This window comes from Athene cunicularia, assembly GCF_003259725.1.
Source record: "Athene cunicularia isolate RWA chromosome 4 unlocalized genomic scaffold, athCun1 chr4_part2, whole genome shotgun sequence".
Lineage (NCBI taxonomy): Eukaryota > Metazoa > Chordata > Aves > Strigiformes > Strigidae > Athene > Athene cunicularia.
The window spans coordinates 1,492,970-1,510,849 of NW_020799099.1; the positions used below are offsets into that span (position 1 = coordinate 1,492,970).

A 17,880-nucleotide genomic window follows, 5' to 3' on the forward strand; every position below is an offset into this window, starting at 1 on the left:
TGAGCAGACATACTCAATTTTTTTTTTTTTTTTTTTTTTTAATCTGGGTTGTGATTTGAGTTAAACTAAACACTGTCCAATTTTGCATGAATATATACAGGTCGATTTTGGTTTATGATATTTTACTTCCCAGACTAAGAGCATATCAGTAGAACAATTAGAAACTGTAGGAGAGCTCTTTTTTCATAGAAACATTGCACTCTACAACAGTGAGTGGCACTCTGTTGAAGCTGTTCCTGTTACTGTATGTATTTATTTAGTGCCAAGTGTTATAAATTATTTTAAAAGTCTGTAGCTTTTCTAGTGTAATACAGAGATGGGCAGCTAATGCCTTGCATTTAGTGGAGATTTGTACTAATTATTATTCTCTTACTCAAGGCACAAATGGTTTGGAGAATGACTCAGTTGGATCCTCCCTGAAGAACTGGGAAGATGGCTGTGTTTTTGAAGAAAGCTCATTTAGACGACATGGCAAAGTTTGATGAGTTCTTTGTTACTTCAGATTTAATTTTTTTAAGTTTGCATAACTTATCTCACTTATGACTGCTTTAATATGCAAGAATGCTAGAAATAACATGTTCAGCTTGGGTGAAGGGAAGAAGGAAAGGAAATAAACCACATAACACATCATTCACCTCTTAAGACAATTGAGGTGTGGCACAGGAAGGTGTTGAAAGGATCCATGTTTGGTTCTACTTTGATGTGTTACCTGTATATTATAAATATTAGAATAAATTATGTCTTAGCTTCACAGATATATGCACAAGAGATTGCTGTGACCTGCCAGGGAGTGAGCTCATCAGCAGCATGCTTGTGCAGTGTATTTCAGCTGCACTGCGAGCTGATGAAGCAAAGAAGGGCAAGCAAAGCAACCCAAGCATCAGGGCTTGTCCTGCAGGTCTGCCTGTTAGCAGCATGATCAAGTAAATGCAATACTGTGAGACTACTTACTTCACTGGAAACCAAGTCCAACAACTGCCAAGAAGATGATCAACTTATTTTTTGAAAATTTAAGTTTGTAATTATACAGTCACAAAAATTTAGTGGGGTATTTCCTGGCCTAATACCACTCAAATGCATATTTTGTTTTCCTGTTTATCATGACTACCCTGTGAAGGAAGAGACCCTTCTAGTTACCCTCTCAGTGACACCACACAGGCAGTTTTCTCCCATATTCTTCGTTCTGGATGGTAATGCTAGAAAAATTGGGTAGGGAAGGACTCATTTACCCAAAACATAAAATTGAATCAAATCCAGGTTATGTTTGCAACATTTCTTCCTGTGTATTTTTTATTCCTTTATTTTATTCAAGGGAAAGTATGTGAACATGGAGGCTTGGATACCTCTCTTTCACTAACTAGAATGATGTGTTTCTACAAAGAATATGAAGTTTTATCAAATTAAAATTTCCTTTGTTTTGCTGCCTACCCACACAAATGCTTTCGGAGTTAACCTTTCAGTAAGAGAACTAAGCTTTTCTTTCAGATATGAGAAACCTTGCTCTTGTTATTTAGAGTCATCTGTCTGATGAAAACTAGAGGTGAAAAGCAAAGTTTCTGACTGTAACAATTCATTACTGGGTGCTTGTTTCATTCTGGCATTTCAACATCTTGATCATTAATTTTGGAACATACTTGCTGGATGTTTGCTGTTTACAGTGGTCTTCAGTCTTAACATCGTGTTTCTTGTGTTAAATATAATAAAGTAATAATTGCGTTAAGTACATCTTACAGATGAGCATAAAAAGGTCTTGCCACTTATGTGCTTTATCTTAAAAGGCACCATGCCAAAATTTGTGAGAACAAAACCTCTGTATCTTGATTATATCGACGTTTGGAGCAAATCTCATTAAAAGTTTTGGCTTTAACTGTGCTTGATTAGGAGCATATGACCTATTCCTCATGGTTATTATCCACACCTTCAGTGTCTGCAAATTTATTTTGCTTTCTAAGTAATAAGCTGTCCAAAAAATTTAGTGTTCTCCTATGACTCAGAAGATAATCTGGGGAAAAAAACCCCAAACCAAACCAAAAAACTCTTAAATTTTGGCTTATGCAAGGGGTATTCCACCTCAGACGTTATCTGTGCTTAGTTCAGCCTGCCAATATGCCTTGGGAGGAATATTGCGGCATCAATTAAGTGCAAAGGCTTCAGTCTACCATTTCTTTCTTTTTTCATCTTGAGCATCCTAGCATCCAAAGGTGACACTAGCCTCTAGTTCATATGCAGGTGGATTTTTACCTGTTCGTCTTCAGCTCTGTAAACCTTTTCATCTTTTGTCCATTCACCTTTTCTATTGACAGCTGAGTGACTTGATACACTGGAGATGCAGCTCCACAGGTACACGTGTTGGCTGAAGTGTATGCTCAGTGTGATTTGGTATGAGGATTCACTAGTCTGTTGGTTTTATCCTTGCGCAATGCCAGCATCATTTCCCACCCCCCCTCCAGATACATTGCCTAAAATATTAGTGTATTTAGGTGTTCACTAGAGGTTTCTTTGGTCTTTCTTATCAAATTTTCAACTGTCAGCAGTGGGTGTAACTGCCAGTGTTGACTGCAAGTTTATTTGCAAATGTATACTGCTCCCTTTAGGCACAATTCCTTTGTTAATGATGTTTCCAAGCCATATGGAATTATGCAACAGTCATGAGAGTAACTACTGTCTTATGTCATATTTTAATCCTTTTTCTAATTAGCATTTGTCCTGAAATATTTTCAGAAGTCAGATCTTTGCACTTACCTGTACACTGAGCTTACTGTAAGCAGATGAAGTTTGCATCTATTTCATAGAAGGCGAAAAGACCACTGAATAGAAAATAACTGGATGTTGAACTGCACTTTAATGCCTCCATGCAGGAAGATGCTTTTGATAATAAATGGAGCATTCATATCTGAGTAGTCTTTTAAAATTTTAAAAAATACATCTTACTGAGTATAGCTTTTCTTTTAAGACATCATGGCTAAAAAACAGTTAATCTGCCTTTGTAGAATGTACTGTTTATTTTGTTCTTCTGTCAAAAGAGAATGAATGGATTTACCACTGTCTTTATGCTTCATGCTAGCAGTAAAACTAACTAAATTGTAGGAGGAAACATATGTGCCTGTCATATGCAGCATAGTGTTATTCGGTGTATTTATTTGTACTATGAACCTTTATGATCATCCACTGAGCCATCAAATATTACCTTCTGTCACATGAAGCACAGAAGTGCTCTGAGTGAATAAATAATCTGAAGTGTCACACAACCTGTGACATTCGTGTAACTGCAGAGGCTTGCCCAGCTATAACGTCCTTAGCTTCCTCTAAAACAAGAAGGGCTTAGCAAAAAAGAGAGTAAGATTTCTGTCAGTTTCAGCAATCAAACTGACCACTAACTAAATAATGTGGTTATTTTCTACCATCTTGACCGAAATAAATTTGAAGTACCTGATGAAACCGTGCGACTCCTCTGAAGCAAACACAGGATAGTGCTTTCCAAGGTCAGAAACTGTAGTGGACTATTTTCAGCTCTAAACATAAGCAGCTGTAGTTCCACTGAAATTAGAGATGTTGTATTGTTTTGTACAAAGGTTCAATTTGATTTCCAGGTCAGGGTTTAAAATTTTCAAAATCTGTGAAGTTGCATTTCTTCTGTGACATTTCCAGCTCAATAGTAAACAGTCTTACTCATAGTAAATAGGAGGAAAAAGTAAGAATAATGTTGGGGTTTTTTTTCACCAGTAAAATTCACATACTGTCTGGTTGGGTTTTTTTCCCTGCATGTTCCAGTCTCAGGAATATTTTGACCTAATGGCTTCTCATATGTGCCACTTTGCTTACAACAATGCACGCCTAATTTTTACTAAAGCCTGAGGTTGGGCCTGTGTTTGAGAATTAATAAACCTGTGTGAGCTTTGTGCTGATGTGGCTGCACTAGTACTTGAATAAGGCAGTTTAAAACTGGCAGGGGTATCTTTACAATGTGACTGAAGTTTGGAGGTACATGAAGCAGTATGTAGGCTTAGCTTTGAAACTTCTTTCTTAAACAAAGGCCTATGCTCAGCTTTAATTATTGAACTCTTAGTTCTCCTCCCTGATATTCTCTCCTACCATTAAGAAACCAGACTGGTTTTCCTTGAGAACTTTCCATGCCATGTTTATTGCTTAAGGCTGACAAACAATAGCGTTGCTACAGTGCTGTACAGTCTCTCTTTTTCCTTTCAGTAGTAGCCTAAGCTTTTTTTTTTTTTTTTAAAGAACTTTCTCCACTGCAGATTCTGCATGTGGCTGCTCAAGAGAATGACATTTCTCTCTTAACCATGCCCAGAGGAAATAAGTGAATTTAGATGTCAGAATGAATTGTGAGAGACTGGGAGTTGAACAAGTATCTTGAGACCTGTGTATTTTTTGATGCTTTGCCTCACACAGGAAAGGGCTGTGATTCTCGTTTGTCTGTCTGATCGGTCCAGTTCTCCAGAGGAAATGTCTGTTTCAGACAGAAAAAAGAATTGAAAACTTCTTGATCCTGCAGCTGACCCTGCCACTGCCATGCAGATCAAGAAAAAAAATACAGGACAAAAAATTATTTTCTCATCTACTCCTATGCTAGTGAAAATCCATTTATTTCAGAGAAGGATTTTTAAATTTAAATCCATATCTTTAAGAAACAAGTTCAACTTGTCAGCCATGTGATTTAGTTTACTCATCTGTAAAACTGACAACGTTTCATCCCTAGCTGAGGAGTGTGGGTGGAGGGGAGTTATTTGTAATGTAAGTGAAAGAAACATAGTTTGTGCAAAGAATGATTGTTTCTGAAATACTAGTTATTAAATATATTCTGGTTTGAGTAAAATCCTTGGTATGTCATAAGGCTTTGTTTCAATGACTAATGTATTTTTATGGACATTCCAACTTTGAACCCTCCTATCAAGTTACTGGCCCTGCAGCAGTTTCCCTAAATCTCGGTTACAGGACTATTATGTTGTTTGTATAAATGCTGTCAAAGCCAGGTGGATATTCTGGTTTTGCCAATTGTGTTGCACTACAATGCCAGCATTTGGTGGTCCAGTGATATTACTCAGTGGAATTTTACCATTTATGCCAGCATAAGCTTTTCCCTCCTCATATCATAGTGATGTTCCTGTATTTAGAACTTTGTGTGCTATAGTTGAGTCCTGTCCCTGTAGATCAGTGTAAGATTAGTCACTGGTTTACCATCCGAGCCAGGCTGACATCATGCCTATATTGTTATGGAAACAATTAGGTCATTGGTATGTTTTGTCAGTTTAGCTGATGCCTTGGTTGTAAGTGTCTGCCATATTTGTTGCTGTATGGAACACAGTACCAGATTGTGCTGGGTTCCTTAAGCAGGACATGAATCACTGTGAAAACAGCTTTTTTTATTGTCTTCTCTGGAAATTCAGTGTATGTTTTTCAGTCAGACTCTCAGTAAGTTAGTCTTCTGTATTTGGAAGTCATATCTTTCTGATTTTACTTCCTCACTCTTGACTAATTTGTTTGCAACCTTCTTTATAAGTCGTCATTGGATATCAGTATGTGATAGACACATTGACTATGGAATGATCTTTATGTTATTGCTGTAGAGCAAATGTAAGAGAACACACACACAAAAAAAAACCACAACCAAAAGCTTTTAAAGATGTGTTCTTGCTAAATGGATTTTATAGCTGTTTTAAGGGATGGGGCCTTATATGTGTATCTGCATAGATTTTGAAGGTGAAACAACATTTCTACTCTTTAACTGCATGACAGTAAAGAATAGAGATTCTAGATGAGTCAAGATCCAACAGTGCTTAGTGTTTGGCATATGCACATTATATGTTTTTCCTGCAGAACTCGGTCTACATAGACTTGACAAAAAGGACATTTGTTCACAGTCAAATTGGAAATTTGTAGCAGAGCTGGGTGCTGTATATGCTGTATAGCTAGTGCTCACCCTTGACAGTAATAGCTAATGCCCCATCCCTTAAAATAGCTGTAAAATCCATTTAGAAAGAACACATCTATAAAAGCTTTTGGTTGGTTTTTTGTGTGTGTGTTCTCTATGAATCCAGAAATACATTCTCACTATAACAGATTATCTCCTTAGATTATGAAATCCATCATTTTCAAGAAAAACAAAGCACACGTTTGCTAGGACATGTATACTTTTTTTTTTTTTTTTTTTTTTTTTTTTTTTTTTCAATATGAATTTCTGTGATTCTTTTGATTGTACAGTACTTGTGACCACTAAGTGATAGTTTCTAATAGAGGAGACTTTTGAAAGGCAAAATAAATTCTGTGAGAAATGATGGTCTCAGTATTTGAACAGTTTCTCAAGAAGACCTCTCTTGGTCTTGAATTGTAAAGTCATCACACAATCTTTACAAACCTCCCTTATATCAGTGAAAAGAATTCCTCACACCAAAGTGAAAATAACATCATCACAACACAGATGAATTAGTTTCAAATCAGTGCAGATACAAGTTAGCACTTGCATTGTGTCCCTTAGAAGTGATGTTCTGCCTTGTGAAATGATACAAACTTAAAACTAGACGACAGATTTTTTTGCATAACAACACTGCTATTTGGATACTTAGAGCTAATAACCAATTTCAGTAAAACTCTAGTCAGTATTTCTCTAGGCTATTATGTCAGAAATTTTTGTTGACTTCTTTTTAAGCTATTTTTGTAAATTTTTAGTTGTAACTAACAATTAGTAACTGAGCAAGCAGCTAGGTTTGCAAAGAAACTGAATCCCTTGGGTAGTGCTATCTGCTAAAGTCATTCAGGTGGATTTAAAAAGCATGAAAAAGGATGCACTATGAGATTTGAAAGCTTCCTCAACAAAATATTAATTACATCGTAGTACGCTTGACTGAAATGCTAATAATAGATTTTTTTTCTTCTTTTTTTCTTTCATACTTCACCATCAGGGCATGTGTCTGCCACTTTGGCTTTGAAAATTGGTTTATTGACATTAGCCATGAAAACAAAATGTCACCTGAGCATAAAGCTGTAAGTTGAGCATAACCTGAGCATAAAATTTGATCAGTTGTTTACAAAGGAATTAAATCAGCAGACAAATGATTTCTCAGTGCCCTTTTCATGGGAAACAGGTCATTGTGGTGTTTTTTTCTGCCATGATACTAAAGGAAAGCAAGGCAAAATATTTATCTACTGGCTTGTTATATCACCAAGATGATGTAGCAAGTAGTTACTTGAAAAATCTCTTTCTGTTGTCTCAGCTCAGTTTGTCTTGAAAAAGCATTGTCATGGTAATTTAGCAAATTGGACTGTGGTGGTTTATTTCCTTGCAAGCAAAGACAGATGAAAATACTGTATTTCTGTCATGTAAAGTTGTAGGAAAATTATTTTTTAAATTTCCATAGTCTTGGCAACTTAGTGGCCTTAGATACATGTTATATTTCTACCTGTCAAATTATATTCTTGAATGTGTATTTCATACTTTCTGTAATATGGAAGAAAATGAAACTTTCCCATGATAAACCAGGACAGATAAATCCTCCTTGAACATCTGAAGTCTTAATGTGGACTTTTGGATGCCTAAACCTAAATGTGTCTAAAGCAATGGTGATTTCTAAAACCACCAATTCTGCCTAATTTTGAAAGCAACTAAATCTCCAAATGTAGTGCTGTTTTGCTCTCAGATTCCCAGTCCTGAGTTGTTTCACATGTGTACGCGGCACTATCTCAGGACAGTAGAGCTTGAGTGGCTCCATCGCTAGCGCAAGCCTGAAGTCAGACCAGGTAGAGGAGACCAGGTGTGCCTCCACTTGTGTCTCCAAATGCTCTGTCCAGTGGGCCATCCTGGAGCACATGCTCTTCAGTAATTGCAGTTGCTGCTTCCTCCTGCGGAGTGGCTGTGGTGTGGGTGGAGGGTGCCTTCCTCTGCGAACTGCAATGGAGAGCATCCCACCGGCTGGAATTGCGGGGTAGGAAATCTGTGCTTCCATTGCATGAATGGAAAACAAGCCCCAGTACACAAATTTGGAGTTCTTAGTCAACAACAATATTTATTTTATTTTTTTTACCTTATGGTCAACTTCAGCTGGCCTTTTTGGTGATAAAGCCAGACCAATAATATTCTCTGTCCTTTAAAAAAACACCTGTATGGAAGAAAAGGCCTGCGCAGAAAAGAAAAAAATTGCAAAGTGGTGCTTGTATTTCCTGTACAGTGTCACTTGAAGGTTTTTGAGTGACTGAGCTTCCCGAGTAAAATTTTCCATGATTTGCTTCTAATGTGCTTCCGATTGTGTCAACTTCTTTTTTAAAATGTGCAAAGAGTTCAAAGACTACCATATTAATGAAGCAAATGACAACCTTCTGACTGACTGCAGAATAGAAATATTAATGGGTGCAGTTTTCTTGTGCCTATGGCTAAACTGATGGGTGACTAACATCTGCCCCTCTTTGAAGCGTCTGCTGGGACTTGACAAACTGTTACTTGAGAGATTTGTAAGAAATTATAGAATCCATATTTTCACATACACTTGTTTGGTCCTACCCTCTGAAAAGAGAGTGCAGAGTGTAGATGCTTAAGAAGGGGCTCAGAACTGAAGACCAAAAGTTGTGTTTGGACTGAAGGATATTGGCATACAAAGCCCTAAAATCCTATTCTGTTGTTGGAAAGCGATGGCAGCAAGTTGCATGAGTCCTCTTCATTGGAGTCCTAGGCTCAAATCTGGTGAAGAGTGTGTGTTGCAGGCAGCGCTATTAACATCAGTACGATTAATCAGACCATGTTCATGTAAGGATCTGTGCAAGTCTGCAGAATTGGTCAGTGACCTCCATTTCAACTTCCTACGCCATATAACTACAAAGTTATTCTTTTGCAGTTGTTGGCTACATAGAACTTCATTGATTTGAGAGTCAAACTGCATGTTTGTTTGGGGTTTTTTTCATTTGTAAGGATAATAACAAGCACACACTAAGCCTTTATTTACACATTTGTAAAGCCATTGCCTCCTGGGAGAAAGTCGAGAGGACTTTAGGATGGGGTGACAGCAGATCACAAGAAGGTAGTAGAGGTTAGCCCCCTCTGAGATAGCTCTACAAGATTTAGGTAAGTTAAAAGTTAGGAAAAATGCATTTCTGTGTTTTCTTATTTAAATCAGTGTATAAAAAAGTTGTTTGAAAAATATTCTGAGCTATGAAAAGCCTTCTTTGCTCCTACCTAATTATCTGTGTGTGTAGATATCTACAGTATCTGTAAACTTCATTTGAAAACCTTTTCTCTGGCAGTTGCAGTAGTTTTGGCTTCCTATACAGAGTGTGTTCAGAAGTCTTATGACTCTCTTCAGTCATAGCTTCTACTTGATTTTAACACAGTATCCTGTTCTGGAAAGTGTAAGTAGAAATGGAGCTGTTTTATTAAATTTTACCTGCTGACTTACTGAAAATGTTTGAGTTGAAAATTTGCATTTACTCTCCTTTTGTTTTTATACTTGAGAGGAAAATATACTGTACTTCTGTTTCTAGTTAGTTCTCTGTTTGTAAATGTATTTTTCTACTCCAGCCTTTACTTCTTTAAGTAATTGCCTTTGAGATTTGAGATTTTGCTTGGGATTTTTGTTTTTATTTTTTCCCAAAACATGTGTTTGACTATCAAATAAGTATAATACCTCTTGCCTCTGGCTCTTTTCTGGGGCGTTGAAGGTTATTTGAGTCGACAGTGCTGGTCAAAAGTAGAACTATGAAAATGTTTGAGAGAGAAATCATTGAAGGTCTTATGTAAATGAGAGATTCCTTGAGGAATAGCACGTTCCTGATAGGGGGGAGTTTAGATTTTACTTGAATTCAAACTCCTGCTCTTACTGAGGAAATAAAGCCCAGCGTCTTGTGGGCAGCACAAGAGAAATGGTGGAGTCTCCTCCCTGTTGCTGTATAGAATGTCACAGTGCCTGGAGTGAGGAGTTTGGGAAACAAGGATTAGGGTAGAAGGAATTCAGGGAACCTTGAATCATGATTTGTGGGAATTATGGATACATACAGTAAAAAAGAAGCCTCACAAACTATTTCTCTTGCTGTGGATTCCACAGTCTGCGAGGCAGCCAACTCTCTGCACACCACTATTTTGTCAGTTCTTGTAGAAAAAACATTTCTTTACGAGTTGTATATTGTAAGGAGCTGACGGCTTTAGGAGTGCAGAAGTTAACAGTGAGTTTCTCCACAGCCCATCAGAGCCCTTGCTTCAGGGAAGATCTGGGGAGAGGAAAGGACTAAGGAGGATTGAATGTAGCTGGTACCCTTTCCACAGTGCTGCGTGGCCCTGCCTGCTGTCATTTCAGAAGATGATATATCCTGCTAAGGTGTGCTCCTAGCCCGCGTGCCACGAGTCCTCTCTCCCTAGCAGGCATTGCATTTTACCCAGACTACCTCAGGGCTATGGTGTACTTAAGCTTCTCTTGAGTACGAGGGAATGGCAGTGAGGCAAGGTACCAGGGCTTAAGGACCGTCTGGCTGAGCACCTTATATTCTGTGAGTATGTGAGTAGTACACTGAGTTTTCAGTTCACTTATAGAGGGGTAGTCATTGAGTACACTTTATTGGGGAGAGCAGTTTTCATCACTCCCTGACTAAATCTGTGTTGCATTACTTTTCTCCTACTTCCCTTAGAGAACAGGCCTGGGTTTAGAATCACAGAATCATAGAACCATTTAGTTGGAAAAAACCCTTAAAATCACTGAGTCCCACCAAAAACTTAACTGCCAAGTCCACCATTAAACCATGTCCCCAGGTGCCACATCTACAGGTCTTTTAAATACCTGCAGGGATGGTGACTCAACCACTTCCCTGGGCAGCCTGTTCCAATGCATGATAAGCCTTCAGCAAAGAAATTTTTCCTAATATCCAATCTAAAGCTCCCCTGGCACAACCTGAGTTTCTTTACGGAAACAGTTCTCTAGAGGAAAACAGTATTTTCTGATTACAGCAAGCAGAGGAATAACTACATCTGTGGCTGGGTGTGGCGAGTTGCTTGGACACGAGCTGGAGTGCTTTGTGGAGAGGGAGCAGGCGTATGGGGGCTGGAGAGGAAGCAATGAGAAACCACTGTTTTCTCTTGGGCACTCCGCTTTCTTCTGTTTGACTCTGAATACTTCCTTCACTGTAATTTTAAGGCTCAGAGATGTCAGCCTGATAAGTTTGATCAGGTCTTTGTGAACTGCTTGATGTTACAGGGAAGTACTTTTGAAAAAGCAACACTCAGGGAGAATTTTGGATTTGAATTGAAGAACTTTACAAAGTTTGAACTAGAGAACTTTATAAAATAAGAACTTTTATAAAATAAATCACTAGCAGAGGGGAAGAAAGAAAAAAAATGTGCAAAAATGGAATATAGTTCATGGACATACTAAAGAAAACGGACAGTTCAGAGTTAACACAGTTCACACAAGGTGTCTGTGAAACTGGCTATTTCTACTGTATGGATGTATCTACTCATACAGTTTACTGAGCACTCTGGGTTGAGGTAGAGGTATCTTTTTGGTGCCTGTGGATAACTGTTACAGGTGGGAATGTGATTCTTTTTTATTTTCATTTAGATTTTGTTCTCTGAGTATCAGAATACCCAGATCTTCTAACAGAAGACTGACTGCAGACTTCAAACAGAAATTCAATAGATGTAGGGCAGGAGACTGGTTTTCCACTCCCTCATGTTGTTTGAGTGGTCACCTGCCCCAGCTTTTCAAGAGCATTAGTCTAATACAGGCAGGAGGCTATTTTTATCATGTACTGGGTTAGATGAGTATAGATCACACAAGCAATAGATAAGCTGGGTTGTTTACATCTTGTAAATTAACACTCAAAACCAGCAAAGTTAATGCCACTGACTTTCCTGAAATATCTGGTGAGCAGGTTGTTAATCCTTACTTCATAGAAACTTGCAAGATGGAGCTTGTGTGATTATTATCTCTTCCGTGACTTTTTGAAGCACAGATCTAGAAAAGCAGTCATAAATAGGATGACCTTTTCCTCCCAGATGCCATGTCAATCTCCACTTTCTATGCTAAAATTGCCTTCATAAGGGAATTTTGACCTGCCTTGGTATTGCAGACTATGCAGTGCAGGTAGATGGGGAAGACATTGCAATAAAGTCCTGAAGAATTTGAAGTATGTGGAAAGAGCAAGTAACATGGGAAAGGTTATTTTTGGTTGAGAAAGGCAACTTCTTAGGCAACACCTTCCTGTTGTATTGTCACAACAAATGTTTCTAGTTTTGCTTTGTCATTTTAGTTTCCAGAAGTAGCTCTTGTGCTGGCTGCTGCCATGCTCTACAGAAGGAACTCAGAGCCCTGGCCTACGATTTTTATGCAGGTGTGTTGCCTTCGTGGTGTTGAGGACAGCTGTGGTCCTGGAAATGCAATGTGTTTCGCCCTTGTCATGGGTGTTGTGTGACTGGAATGAGCCACTTAACTTTTACTCTGCTTTGGAGGCAAAGTAGTAATGCACATTTACCGCCATCTGTGCAATGCCTGGAAAATGTCCAGTGTTATTTCTAAAATGGGCGTAGTGTGTGCAACAGATGAACATCCTGACATACGGATGTTACCATTCCAGGGTGTTCTCTGCATTTGCAGGACTGTTAGACCATGCACCTTTACAGCCACTACGAAACTTTACATTGTTATGCAGTTCATCTGGAAAATGGCCCAGTTGAGGGACTCTTGTTCATTTTTGGTAAGTTTTAACGTTTTTTCTAAAACTGTGGGCTACCACTTTTAATGAGGGTCATTGCACATAGTGTTGTGGACAATGCCAGTTCTTTCCTACTTTGCAGCATCTGAAGTAGAACACCACAGGTGGCTGAAGCTGTAGGTAAGCAAAGGGGATCTGTTTCATTCAGCTCTTCAGCTCAGCACTGAACACCGAATTCTCCTGTAGTGGCCCTCCCGTTTAGAAGGAGAAGGTTAACTAGAGGTTCCTGCAGAACCTGTTGTGGTTTGGGAGGGTATGGAAGTAAGGAGAGTAGGGAGGGAAGAGCAACCGCAACTGGATATCCCTCTGCAAGTCTAGGATTTATTTCAAGATTAAATTCAAGGTGAAAGTTCAAGGCAAGTTAAAAGAAAACAAGCAAACAAAAATCCCTGCCACCACCTTCTTTAGAAACTCGTGTTTATATTCTAGACAGAACAGCAGCTGACTCAGAAGCCTAAAATGCTTCTGTTAATAAAAAACTGTGACCAGTGCCCCCGACTTTCTTATTTTCACGGGTGTTTTTTGGAGAAAGCTCATAGCCCTACTTTGTCCTCCTCAGTGTGTGAGGCTCTGGGGCATAGGGGCAAATGTTTGCACAGGCCAGACTTTGGGAACTGCTGGCCCTTGTGGATCAACTTCCACTGCAGTGTTTGTTCCTGGGTGGCCTGCTGCTGATACCCATGCTGTGGGAAGCACCAGAATATTTACAGGCCTAATCGTGTAAAATCTGAGTCCTCTGATAGCTGAGGGATTTTTGGTTTTTCTGTGGCTGCTTAATTGCTCATAATCCGCTCCTCTGAAGAGACATGAAACTGCTGAGGGGTTAGACTATTGTCCTGAAAATTGTCAGGCTGGTGTGGTTTATTACTTAAAATCCTCTTCTTTAAACTTCTGGTTTTAATGTTATCATTGTAGCACATAAAGTAGGGCAAAGAAACTGTAGTTCGCTTAGTGCTCAGGCAAGATGCGGGAGTAGTCAGGACGCAGAGTGGTAAAGTTATTCAGGAACCCGCTTTGATAATTTAGTACTTTTAAAAATCCTTTTGTTCAGGTTGTGTGTGTTTTTCCTATTTCCCAGCTGGATTGAAAAGATGCTTGTAAAAGAGTAGCCTTGGGAGACAAAACCACTGGTGTTGTCATTCCAGGTGCTCTTGTTGGCCACTAGTACCATCAGAAGCAATGGAGAAACATGAAAGGCAGTGTCAGGGGCATGCAGTAAGGCAGGCCGGGTGTCTTTGCCATTCAGGATGTCTCAGAGGAGAATATTTTTCTACTGAAGCGTTATCCAAGTCTGGTGCTGCAGCAAAAAATACATATGAGAGAGAAATCAGGATCTTCAGAACTCTCACATCTGTTTTGTGGTGGTTTGGGGAGCTTTTAATTGTGTCCAACAGGAGTTATTTTTCTCTGCTGACTCATCTCCCACCAGCTATGTCTCCTTGAATATTTGAAGATGAGGGTATTTTCTTGAGAAATTTTCAAGTAAAATACTCATGACTAGTAGTTTTAAATGTTGTATTTGCTATAGAAAGTGCCATTTTCTTCTTTGTGATTCAAAGTGCTCCAGTACTATTGAAAATCCAATTAACAATCATTAAAAGGAAGAGCACACGATTATTTGTAGGGAGAATGAAGAAGGTAAAACAGAATTAATCTGAGAAGGTAAAGGATAATATTTACTTGCAGTCATGGTAACAATCACTGGGACACTCTTGTTTCAGAAGCTCTATGACAAACACAATCTCTGGAAATAAATTGTTTTTATTCTGTAAACAGCTCTTTTCTCCCTGAAACTGCATCGAATCAGCCCCTTGAGATAGCGTTAGGATATTGCAATGCCAGAAAAAAACGTTTTTCAGACAAAATTTGAACTCTAGGTCCTCACAATGTATTTCAGTATTTTGATGCAAATACCCTTAGCATGACATCATGGCTACGTCTTGAATTCCTCAGGCGTTTCTGCTGTCTGCATTAATCTTTGCATTCACCTAATTTTGCTAGAATATAGTTGATTTTCCTCTTTTGCAGTGTAATGGTGGAATACTTTTCTTGATGGAGTGCATCCTTACATAGCTGGTAAATACTGGAGTGTAAAGTTGCTGATTTTAGTAGTCTGAGATGCTCAGAAGCAAAGTAGGTTAAGGGCAGTATTTTCCCCTATACTGTTGTTAAGTACATGGAGTTGATTTTCAGATTGTATATTTTTATATATGCACATATGTATGTATATACAGACATACATGTGTGTGTATATATATATATATATATATATATATATATATATTATTTTTTTTTCCCCCTAGGAAGGATCTTTCCCCACCCCTAAATCCCAAACCTTGCCTGTAAAATGAATGATATTGTTGAAGTATTTTATCAGACTTTATTTATTGAGATGCAGGTATGCAGAGCCTGGAAGAAGCTCAGACTTTGTGAAGCTTTTAGAGCGTATTGAGGACGATGGTTATAAACAGGTTGAGTCATGTTGTGTTTTGATACATTTACATAGGTTACACAGATATTCTAATCATTGCATCCTGGTGGAGGATGGAGGGACTCCCACTGCACTGCTGAGACAGGACAGAGCCCCTGGAGGAAGCCCACCAGCTGCTGCACTGCAGGATCTTCTCAGAGAACCAACAATGTCCAAAGCCCTCAACTGCCCTAAACGGTACAAGACACTGGAAAACTACTTTGAACTGGTTTGTATGTTGGAGTAAATAATTCGTGAGAGAAGAATTACTTGAAATTTGGCAGCTTGCGCTCACCCAAAGGCATGTGATGTGATTGCAGCTGTGTTCCCCAGAGGCAAAGCACTATTGTGTTTGGGCTGCAGAGGGCGGAGCAAAGAGTCCCAGGGTCCAGAGGTTAATTCCTCTGGTGGAGTTTGGGAGGACAAGAGAGGCGGCAGCTGACTGGGGCAGAGAAGCTTGAGAGAAACCACACCTGACTAAGCCCGCAGGACAGGCAATAAAATGACCATTTCTTATCCGTGGGCTGTATCAATCCATGAGGTGAGACAAAACTTTTCAGAACACTGATGTAAAAATGAGGTCTTGGGTGGTCATTTATGGTTCAAGTAGCAGTTTATATATTTATTATAATTATACACAACCTTGACAATCTATATTGCCATTCAAAAATAAATTGAAGTATTGTCAATTTGCACATGATCTGTCACTAATAAGAATCCCATTTACATACATAGTAAACATTTTGCATACTTAAAACACTGCTTTAAATTCTAACACTCCCCTCTCTGCCCTCCCCCCCCATCCTGTGGAGATATGTTTGGACTATGTAAACGAACTTTTCCAACTATGCAACATTCAGGGACTACCACCTTTTTTATTTATTAAACTATTTCAGCACATCGTAGAGGTGGCCAGTGAGTATAGCTCTTAATTGCATTTTTGTATAAAATGATTCTTCATAGATCCCATTACAGTGATTCCTGCTTTTCATTGCTTGATGTATTATTACCTTCTGACCAGGAAGATGGGAAACAGGGTTTAATATCTGTATCAGATAAGTCACGAGTGCATTCCTGGTTTAATACTCTGCAGTGCTAATAGTCATCTTGAGTTGTTTTCACTGTTATTTACATGTGTAATAAGACATTGGAGTCTTCAAATTTCATCTGTGTGGAATTAAGAATTCAGCTAAGTCAGCCACCACACACTTAGAGAGTGTATACTCCAAATGTTATCCTGGGAGTTGAAATGAAAATTTATGAGGCATTAACTGCCTTTTGTTAAGCAACATGTTTTTTACTACCTCATTTGACAGAGCTTCTGTCTTCTGGTGCCTGAAAGGCTAGAAAATTTAGCATCACAAAGTGTACGAGGCAACATAATATTCTTCCATCCAGTTAAAGAAAACTGTCAGTGGTAGCTCATGTAAGCATCCTCAGAGTATGTGGACACTATACTGACCCACAACTGAAGTCTGGGCATCTGGGCTTGAGAAAGGCTCAGAGACGAGTAAAGTATTACAGTGTGGTAGCACAAAAATGAAAGCCCTGTTTTGAGGAATGAGGTTCTTGATGACACTCATCTATGGGAATTGAATTTAGCTTCTTTTCCTGCAGCAGCTGGCTAGGTGCTTTGAACCAGCAAATGCAGCATATTTGTAAAAGGAGTTCATGTTTTTGATTTAGTTTTCAGCTAAAGTTGGTTAGCTGAAAGGCATGGATAACCAGAGCATTGTGAAAAGATTCCAAGGTTTGTTAAGGCTGTCAAGTTCTCTCATTATTGTCAAAAAAATACTTGGGAACAAAAAGTCTCCTGCTAGCTCCTTCCCTGTTTCCTGAAATTACAGTTAAACATAATCCTTACAGGAGAAAAAAAAATCACTTATAGTGAGTATTTGAGAACAGTAAGAATCTGTAGCAGAGGCTGGAGTTCTGCACACTGAGGTCTTTAAAAAAAAAAAAATTTATTTCAAAGGCTGAAGATACAAAGAAATGTTACCAACAGCCAGATTGGATGCTTTAGATTAAGAGCTTTCACTTAAGTGGCAGAACGGAAGCCTGCACACTGCAGGCCACAGCAGGGGTGCCCACATGGCACACAGAAGGCTGCGTCCATCAGGAGCGCCCCACTACCTCCAGGGCCCCTCGAGCTGCCACCCCAACCGAGAGACAAGGGCACTTTCCTTCCCCCTTATTCCACCACCTCGTCTCCTGAAGCCGAGCAGCAGCACAGGGGAGGTGCTTCACCCAAACCGCCTGCAAGGTTCCAGCACTGGGCACCCAAGTGCTTCCTGTACATTTTGCAAGCATGCCCCAAAGGCAGTTTTAAGCAGTGAAAGGAGGACACGGCCAGGGGCAAACAAGGGAGAGGATTCTTCATTCCAATTCAGACCAAACAAGGCAGGCAGCTGTGCTGGGTCATTTTATCATGTAGCACCCTTGTCAGTTTAAAGAAAGATGAGTAAAAAAGTTTAACTTCAAGGGTTTGTTAGAAATCTGTTTAGTCACATCTGAAAAGTTCCCAAAAAATCCTGACATTTAAAGTTCTGTAATAAAAAATTGTGGGAAGGAAGCCATGGATCAGTTTTAAGACAGCAGCAACTTAAGTTTAGTAAAGCAAATTAATTTTAAAGCCATTTCTTGAGCAAATCACATAATGCTCAAGACAGTAAAGAGTAAGTCCCCTTTAAAGGAAAGCAGAAAGATGTTAC

General features: G+C 39.0%; 1 long non-coding RNA gene across 1 annotated transcript in view; it reads left to right on the top strand.

Moving 5' to 3' along the window:
• LOC113479559 overlaps nt 1-16,097 on the top strand; it is a 25,666-nt gene extending 9,569 nt beyond the window's left edge. Inside the window, exon 2 of the long non-coding RNA XR_003398303.1 lies at nt 15,206-16,097. This is a non-coding gene — a long non-coding RNA (uncharacterized LOC113479559). The remainder of the gene's footprint in view (nt 1-15,205) is intronic.
• The last annotated feature ends 1,783 nt before the right edge of the window (nt 16,098-17,880 follow it).